Raw genomic sequence first — 10532 nt, 5'->3', positions numbered from 1 at the left:
CTTTATCTCTCTAATAAATGAGCCCTTCTTTCGCAATGATGTTAGCGTTATCAATTCATCCTAAAATGGATCGCTGTGCCTTATTTGTTCTATTGTGACATACAGCTGTTTGTAAAACAATTTATCAATGTCATGTCCAAAGATTTTCATAAATTTTCACTTCATTTATTTTTAAGGTCAATTTTCTTTCTCTTCCCCATATATATGACCATTTCCAATATATTTTTTTACCTCAAATAAATGTGATCCATTTTATAACTTTACAATAGGCTCAGTTTTGAGAACCACTGAGAGCTCACTTTATGGAAAATAACCAACTGGATGACTTGCTGTTTCATTGTTAAGGTAAATTACAATTGTTCTTTTAAAAAGCAAAATCCAAGCTGTGCATAGGGGTGTACGCCTGTAGTCCCAACTACTTGGGAGGCTGAGATGAGAGAATTGCTTAAGCCCTGGAGTTGAGTCCAGACTGGGCAACATACCAAGACGCCATTTCTAAAAAAAAATAAAAATAAATAAAAATAAAAAATAAAATTAAAGTTTTTAATTTTTTAAAATAAACAAAATCCTTTTTATCAAAAATGTAAAGTATAGCCAGGTGTGGTCTCACATGCCTGTAGTCCCAGCTACTTAGAAGGCTGAGGCAGGAACTAAAGTTCAGAGAGGGAAATTGCTCATGTTCACGCCCCTTAAATGGCAGTACAGGTATTTTAAGTGAGATCTCTTGCCTCCAAATTTTCTACTCATTTTACTATTGATATTATCTAACATTCAGTATTTCTCAAAAGTTGCACACATCTACTTTTCCTGTTGTGTTTCCCCTACATAACGTGTGCTACAGTCCAGGCTGTCACATATGATTGGTCAGGTTGTGCACTGCAGAAGGGCACCACATTTAGGGGTACACTAACCCTGTACTTCCCCAGGAGCAGTGGTTCAGTATTCACTAATTCAGCATTCATAGCAACTTTATAGAACATAACTACTATGAATACCAAGCATTTACTGCATTCTAATGGACTTAGGCACTGGTCAAATTTGACATTCATATTGCAGTTCATATAATCTGCTGTTTGTTTATTGTACAGAATGGTATCTTTTTAAGTCCAGGAGTTTGAGGTTGCTGTGAGCTAGGCTGACGCCACGGCACTCACTCTAGCCAGGGCAAAAGAGCGAGACTCTGTCTCAAAAAAATAAATAATTAATTAAAAAAAAAAAAAAAAGAATGGTATCTTTGAGTTCCCAATTTAAATCTAAAGGTATTTTCATTAAGACAACAATTGCTATGAAATAACTAATATTTAATAATGCAATAATTAACTGTGATAAACTAAGTGAACCTCCTGCCAATTTGGGTACATGACCATGTAAATATAAATATTTTTAAATTATACATTCTTGTTAAAAATTATCTACCTGGCCAGGCGCAGTGGCTCACGCCTGTAATCCTAGCCCTCTGGGAGGCTGAGGTGGGTGGATCGCTCGAGGTCAGGAGTTCGAGACCAGCCTGAGAGAGACCCCGTCTCTACTAAAAATAGAAATAAATTATCTGGACAACTAAAAATATATATAGAAAAAATTAGCCGGGCATAGTGGCACATGCCTGTAGTCCCAGCTACTCGGGAGGCTGAGGCAGTAGGATCGCTTAAGCCCAGGAGTTTGAGGTTGCTGTGAGCTAGGCTGACGCCACGGCACTCACTCTAGCCCAGGCAACAAAGTGAGACTCTGTCTCAAAAAAAAAAAAAAAAAAAATTATCTACCTGAAGTCAAATAGGTTTTCCAAAACACTCTGTAGGTACAAAGTTTAGAAAATCATCACATAACAGGCTAAGCACAGTGGTTCATTCCTATAATCCTAGCATTTTGGGAGGCCGAGAAGGGAGGATCACTTGAGGCCAGGAGTTCAAGACCAACCTGAGCAACATAGCAAGACCCAGTCTCCACAAAAAATTTTAAAATGAGACAAGCATGGTGGTGCACACCTGTAATCCCACCTGCTCTGTAGGCTGAGGCAGGAGAATCACTTGAGCCCAGGAGATTGAAGCTGCAGTGAGCTATTACATGGTGATGCCACTGCACTCTACCTCAGGCAACAGAGTTAGACTCTGTCTCAAAAAAAAAAAAAGAGAAAGAAATTTATCATATATAACAAAATGTTGAAAAAAATCTGTGAATTCTGGTTATTTTTTCTGCCTCACAGTATTTTTTCTGTCAATATTATAAACCCTTTGAGAATGAAAAAATGAAGCAAAGAATGAGTCAAAGATTTGCAGTATAATTTATCATGGATCGTAAAAAGCAGGCCAAATGTTACTTCAAAATATAACTTTGAAATTTATTTGTTCTAAATTAACTTGGTATGATTTTAAATAAAATTAATGTTGCCAGCAAAAAGATGCATGAATCAAAAATTGTACATAATATCCTTGAAAGCATCTAAGAGATTATGAAAGAAGATTCTTTGCAGAAAAATGAAGCAGTGATGCTTACAAAAAATATTTTTCAGACGAAGAAGAGGAGACCAGACCAAATGAGGAACAGGAGAGGAGATCAGACGAGACTAGACGAGGAAGAGGAGACCAGACTGGAAGAGGAGACCAGACTGGATGAGGTAGAGGAGACCAGATGAGGAAGAGGAGACCAGACCAGAAGAGGAGACCAGACCAGATAAGGACTAGGAGACCAGACTAGAAGAGGAGATGAGACCAGATGAGGAAAAGAAGACAAGACCAAACCAGACCGGTCAAGGAAGAGACTAGACCAGTCAAGGAAGAGGAGAAGAAACCAAGACCAGACGAAGAAGAGGTGACCAGACCAGAAGAGGAGAAGAGACCGGATGGGGAAGACAAGACGAGACTGGAGAGACTGGACGAGGAAGAGGAGACCAGACCAGACCAGATGAGGAAGAGGAGACCAGACTGGAGGAGGAAGAGAACGCTAGGTTCTTAATATGCAATACCTCATTCAGACCTCATCAACCATTCTATAAGATAGGTATTGTTCTTTACCTTGTTTACAGATGAGGAAACTAAGGCTTACAGAAGTTATATATCTGCCCAAGGTAACATCTTAACTCATGAAACTGAGAATCAAAACCAGGGCTGATTATAGAGTCTCTGCTCTTAGCCATTATGCAAGTCAGATACCTTCTTCCTGCCTACATGGTTGTTCCCACAGCTTCCTCCAAAGGTGTCCTCAGGCTGGCCCTGGGGCTCAGCCACAGCTGCTGTCATATGGTTTCCAACCCCAGATTTTATTTTTCCTGTGGATGGGGGAGGGGCACAGTCCTGGGCTGGAGAGTAGAAAATGGGCTTCTTGTGCTGTTCTGTTTCTGGACACAAGAAGGTGAACTCTCAGCAGGCATCTCTTGCACTAGGCCTTACTTGCCCCATCAGTAACATGGGAAGGATAATCCTACTCCTGGTGCCTGCCAAAATTGCTCTTTTCTGAGATCATATATGGAAGAAATCTGCATAAAGGATTAGCACTTATTAGACTATGTATAGATCTAGCCCCCAACCAAAGCTCCAGACTTAATTCCCAAAAGTTCACAGCAAACTTGGAAAACCTCCAAAGGGTCCTTTACCTTCCTGCCTTTGTTCATGCCTTTCCATGTATCTGAAAGGCCTCCTCATCTTCACCTACCATAATCCTACCTATCCAAAAGGCCTGGTTCATAGGTTTCCTCCTAGAAGGTGTTTGTGGACAGCTGTTCTTGAAGTGATCCGTTTCTCCTACTTAATCTTTGGCTGTAAGCACTTAAGACGCCATCACTCCTAGTCTTACCATATAATTACTGATGTGTAGGACATCTCCTCTATGGAGGACATGTGTTGGGTTTTGCTTGCCTAATATCTTCTCCTCCTTTTAGTAACAGCAACTTGATTTTCCTCTGGTGAACAACCTTTTAATCCATATGATTTGGATGCAGTCAACCCCACTTCCAAATCCAGAGGTAGGCATGTGACGTAGGCCTATTCAGAGTTACTCTAATGGGTTCAGTGAAGGGCAGGAGACTCAATTAAAAGCATTGAGAATTAGTCCTAGAGATTGTGCTAGGACCATTGGTATAAAAATCTCTATTTTTGCTACAATTGGATGTAAACATGGAGGTGTGAGGGGCTTTCACATGGAAAAAAAAATTCCTGAGGATGAAGCCACCCAAGAGCAGGTTATAGAAAGAGACCTAATCTGGAGGATAACATTGTTGGAAACCTTTGGATCTTAGATTCAGCTATTCCTAAAACTATTAATAGAAGTAACCTTCCTAGGACAAATAAATTCTGTCCCTGCCCACATTCTTTTTTTCCTGTAAGCTAATTTGTGTTGGGTTTCTATAATGTAGAATTGAAAGATATGAACACATCCTCAATTTGCTTATGAACTTTAAGGGGCCAAAGGTCTGATCTTTGTAACTTTACATCTCTTAGCATGGTACCTGGTAGCACAGAGGGTCCTTGAGGTATGATGATTGATTTATTCAATCTCACTTTCCCTGAGCACCTACAGTGAGCTGAGCTAAGCACTGGAACCACAAGGAATAATTAGACATAGTCCTTGCCTTCAAGGAGTTCTGAGTTTAGTACAAGGAGGAGGTATGAAAATGAACACTTTATAATATAACTTGGGCTATAATACAAATCTGAGCAAATTTTTGTGGGATTCCAGAGGGTTGGAGGTTTGGGAAGATGGGACGTGGGAAAGCTCCTCAGAGGAGGTAACATCTGAGTCGAGTTCTTAAAGAACAAATAGAAGTTCCTAGGCAGAAAAGTGGGAATGGGGAAAAGGTGTCCCAGGGATGAGGTATTCCAGGTGGAGAGAACAAGATTATATATTAATAATGATAAAATTAATAGTAATATCACCATCCCCTCTTCTTCCTGTGGCCTCATCACAAGCTCCTTCCTCTTTCTTTTTCTCTGCCTCATCTGTCAGTGGAACCATCATAGTAGTTAAGAGCACAGGCTCTGAGCTCTGAAAGATTTTGGGTCTGCCAGATGGAGTGCCTCATGCCTATAATCCCAGTGACTCAGGACGCTAAGGCAGGAGGATCACTTGAGCCCAGGAGTTTAAGACCAGCTTGAGCAATGGGGAGACCCCATCTCTACAAAAATAGAAAACTTAGCCGGGCATGGTGGTGCATGCCTGTAGTCCCAGCTACTTGGGAGTCTGAGGCAGAAGAATCACACAAGCCCGGGAGTTGGAGGATGCAATGAGCTGTGATGATGCCACTGAATTCTAGCTTGGGCAACAGAGCGAGACTTTGTCTCAAACAAACCAACAAACAAAAAGATTTGGTTCTGCCACTTACTATACATATGACCTTGAGCAAAATCACTTACATTTTACAAATAAGGACGATAGTGTATTTGCCTTATAAGATTGTCAAGAACATTAAGCAAAATTACAAATATAAGCAATGTGCTGGTCACAGGTAATTCTCAAGAAATGTTGGCCACTATTATTTTTATTGTCATAATCAAGAACCTTTAAACACTAACGAATAAAAAATGAAACTTGAACTGACATAAACAGTAAGGAGATTCTTCATTGCACAGAATGAGGAGTCTCGAAGTGCAGCAGTTTCCAGGCATGGAATAATCAGAGCTCTGACTCCTCCTCTCTGTGGTGCTCCCAGTTCTGCCCTCTTCTTTGTATTGGTGCTATCTCCAGGCTTCCCTCATTGTCCAGATGTGGCTGTGTCACCAAGTCCTATGCAATTGTGACATTATTCCTTGTTCACATCCATCATGGACAGAGGAAAAAACCTCCTCCCCCAAACAGAAATATAAATCTGCTTAGGCCAGCATAGTTTATATGCCTACTCCTGGACCAGTGACAGTGACCAGGACAATTCTCTGTGTTGATTGGCTTAAACCCGGCTTCCTGAACTGGTCACGCCTGTAATCCTAGCACTCTGGGAGGCCGAGGTGGGAGGATCGCTTGAGCTCAGGAGTTCAAGAACAGCCTGAGCAAGAGTGAGACTCCATCTCTACTAAAAATAGAATAAAATTAGTGGGGCATCATGGTGCCTGCCTGTAGTCCCAGCTACTTGGAAGGCTGAGGCAGGAGGATTGCTTGAGCCCAGGAGTTTGAGGTTGCAGTGAGCCATGATGACGCCGCTGCACACTACCCGGGGTGACAGAGACTCTCTCTCTAAAAAAAAAAAAATTATGCAATACACTTATCAAGTCCTGGATTTAGATCCAAGATGGAAATGTGGAGGATGAAGGGCAGGGCAGGTAAATAATTAGGCAGAGGATGGTGTCTTTATTAAACAGCAAAAGGACAAGACTTGGCACGATTCAGCTTTTCTATCTAATTTGAGACAATTTTTTGTGTTTGATAAAATATATTTTTGAACCTTTATTAAACCAGAAGCCACATTGTTCAATCTCAAGGTTATCTTTTTATAAAAGAAATACACACAAGCCACAGAAATCAATGCCAACATAGTTCAAACCTTTACTTGCATTTTAAGAAAACCCCACAGTGGATTGAAAATATAATTCAGAATTCTACTTATTAAATTCCCTCTCCCACCCATGTTCTAACACAGCTCTCTCTGCCCAAACCCCCACTAAGCCTTATTCCAGAACTTCTCCTGCCACGAAACCTTTCTTTTTCCCTCTCTTCCTCTCTACTCTCTCCCTTTTTTGCTAAGTTAAGAGTGGGGAAGACTTTGATCACCTCTATACATACATGTCATTACCTAGACAAAGTGCTAATGTAATGTCAGAAGCTTGTGTTAGACAATAAGTGACATCTTTAAATTATAAAAAAATGAATAAACCATATAGCAACAAGAGGATGATGGGAAAAAAATGAATAAACGAGAGGAGAACAAAACCCAGGAAAACAACAATAAGAACATAGTACCACCACCTCTAAACACCTCCGTTAAGATTTTGATGTATATATTTCTAAGCTTTTCACTATAGACATCTTTTTTTTACATTTCTAAGACTAAAAAGCAGGATCATACCATAAAAAAAATTTTTCCAGGAGAAACACCACTGTTCTATTTCAGTCAACATCTATTTTACAGAGCAGTTTAAAAAGAGTCCAGTATTTAAACTACAATAAAATGCAACCCTGAATGATAACCAAATTGGGGCATATCCACAGAATGGGATACAAAAATGGGATTCCAGTCATAAAATGGAATGAAGTTCTGATCCACGCTACAACATGGATGAACTTTGAAAACATGTCAACATGTCAAGTAAAAGAAGCCACCCACAAAAAAACCACACATCGTATGATTCTATTTATATGAAGTACCCAGCAGAGGCAAATCCATAGAAACAGAAAGTGGATTAGCGGTTGGGGCCAGGAGGAGGGAGAATGGGAAATGACTGCTTAATGGGTATGAGTTTTGCCTTTGGGGTAATGAAAATGTTCTGGAACTAAATAGTGGTGATTGTTGCATGACAGTGTGAATATGCTAAATGTCCCTAGTGGTAGATTTTATGTTATGTGTATTTTACCGCTAGAAAAAATTAATTTAAAAAAAAGAAGAAACCTTGCCCTGACACTGGAGAGAAAAAGGCCCTGGCTCTAACCACAAGGGCCTTGATCTGATGAAGGCTTTACAGGAGCTCTTCTCCACTTTGCACACTACAATTCTCCTGGCAGCTTTAACATTTTTTAAAAAATTCTGAAGTATTTTTCCAACTCCTGACTTTTGATTGGTTGGTTGGTTTTGTTGTCATTTTGCTTTGGTAATTTCTTTTTTTTTTTTTAGTTTACTAATTAGTTCCTGCTGAAGGGATAGATTTTTTTCTCTTGGGTAGCAATATTTAATATTACCTGGGACTCAATAATGGCTTGAGACTCTTCAAATACTTGAGTTCTAATTCCTAGTTGTCTTCGTTTGTTTGTGCTGCTATCAGGAACCTGACACTGGGTGGTTTGAAAACAACAGAAATTTATTTCTCATAGTTTTGGAGGCTTGGAGTTCAAGATTAAGGCACCAACAGGTTTGTTTTCTGGTGAGGGCCCGGCCTCAGCTTCCAAGACGGTGTGTTGTTGCTGTGTCTTCCGGAGGGGAGGGACGCTGTGTCTCCCATGTGGCACAATGGCAAGTGAGCCGAACTCTGTACGACACCTCTTTTGTAAGGGCCTTAATCCCATGCAAGAGGAAGGAGCCCTTGTGATTTAATCACCTCTTAAAGGCCCTGCCTCTTAACACCATCACATTGGCTATTAAGTTTCAAGACCGAATTTTGGAGGGGACACATTCAAACCATAGCACCAGTCTCCTATGAACTGTGTGACCTGAGTCACATTCTCACAATTTTACTGGAAAAGAAGAAGTTATTTCTGGTCAACTTGAACTGTATTCAATCCCAAACCCAGATTACCCTAGGGAAACTGGAAACACTGAACGACATTAGCATGCTGGCATCCCCTAGTGGCCACTGGAATATTCCATAAAACCTCACCCTTTCCCTTTTGGAAACAGGGAAGTACTGTTGCCTGTGGAGCAGCAGGTAGCGTGCTCTGAGCCATCACGTCAGAGGCCACCATTCGAACTGTTCTCCCTCCTTTTTGCTTTTCTTTGGTGTGTCACATTTGTCCCTTTCGGTTTGTTTAATATTACTTCGCTCTATTTTCAGAGTTTTTTAGAAAATAAAAGGGAAAATTGGTTCATACCGAAGACATTTCTAATGTGTCAATTCCTACTAGTCACACAGTTTTGGAGGCAGCCTCCAGCTGTATCTTCTGTGTATTTGCCCTGCACACTGTTGAGCACAGAGTAGGTGCTCAATGAATGACTGGTTGACAGACAATGAATTCCAGCATTTGGAATAATTCTTTAAAATTTTGAGCTGAAGCTATGTAAATTGAGGTCTGAACGATGAAATGGGTCTTCTGGAAACCTTGACATATACTAGGACATCAGTTAGTACTTATTGATTAAATAAAGGAATATATATTTTACATAATTGGGAGTTTTCAATAAAAATATGCATCTTTGAATATAGCTTTAGCCCTTCAACATTATATTGTGATTCATTTCCAATTTGTTAAAAATTCTTCAAACAGGTGGTTTTTAATGTCTACATTTATTTCATCATATGACTAGATCATATTGTCTCTTGCTATATAGATTGTTCAAAATTTTTGCTATAATTAAAAAAAAAGCTGAAATGAACATCTTAAGACCACTAATAATAACGTTAAGATTTTCAAGTTTCCAGATACTGCTAATTATTAGGAACCACCCAGTTATTCTAGTCTACCTAGAATAGTGTTTGCATTAGATTTATAACCCCAAACTCTCAATATTAATATTCAGCAAGTGCTTACCATGAAAAGGGAACTTGCTTCTCTCCCTGCTTTTCCTTTAATGCATACTATATACCATCCTGATGACTTTCAATCCTGTTTGAGTTCAATACCAAGTTTAGGCATAAATTTGTTAGCATAATAAAGTGCTTGGATTTTTCTTCTGTACTATTTAGTACAGAGATGTCAGCAAGAAAAATGGGCAAAGTATAATTTCCATTGTTGACTGCACACATTCTTGTGGTTTCAACTTTAAAATCATTACCCTGGAGCTAGGATTCTGGTGTCTACCATGGTAAAACACAATAAGCTCAATGATGATAAGATTATATGTGTGTCCTCATTCATTTGTTGGGTTAATTTTTATACATATACATAATTCTTGCAATAAAATATTACAGTGGTTTATCATAGAAGTATATCATAAAATAGGTGAATTTGAAAAAATATTAAAATCCAGGAAAAGTAGAAGAAATAGAGTTTTGTTAATAAATGTGGAAAAGTCACACCAGAAAAACTTAGTAATAAAATTAAGGTAATTGTTTTCCATTCACTTAACCTTTACTTGAATATTGCACACAAGAAACTAAAGGAAAGAAGAAATACTATATGTTCCCTCTCAGTTTGTTAATTGTAATACAACACATTAATTTTAACCATGATTGGAAAGATTTAAAGAAACTAATATTCCGATTCTATCTTACATTTAAGATGATACAGATTAGGTGTGTCTTTCATGCAGGAATTCTTAAAGCAGGTGACCAAGGGGTTTAGTGGGTAGAATCCAGATGGTCTGTAAACTTGGGTGGGAAGAAGTTTCATCTTTATTTTCCTCACCCTATACTTAAAATTTGGTATTTCCTTCAAGTTTGAATATGGGCCACAAACCTCAGGAGTGTTAGCAATAACTGTGCCTTTGTCACCTGTAGAAATCACAGATGTTTTCATATGACATCAGTTGTTTCAGCTGTCTTTAAATATTAGTTCATCATTACATCAAAATTACAATAGTTAGACCCACTGTTAGATCTTAATGTGCTAATAAAGAATCACATATATTACTTTATTACAAATGTATCTTTTTAATGTTTTGACAACTATATTGACGTAATTTTCCCCTGTGCATTGTTTATTTAAGGCATTTAAACACTTTATTTGGAGGAGTCAATGATACAAAAGCAGTTAAGAACATCTGCTCTTATTTTTGCTCCTTTTTCCTCAGCTCTCTTTCTTCCCTT

The sequence above is a fragment of the Lemur catta genome, chromosome 2 (assembly GCF_020740605.2).
Source record: "Lemur catta isolate mLemCat1 chromosome 2, mLemCat1.pri, whole genome shotgun sequence".
In the NCBI taxonomy this organism is placed as follows: Eukaryota; Metazoa; Chordata; class Mammalia; order Primates; family Lemuridae; genus Lemur; species Lemur catta.
The sequence above is the reverse complement of the archived record's forward strand: the minus strand, read 5'-3'. Positions refer to the sequence as shown.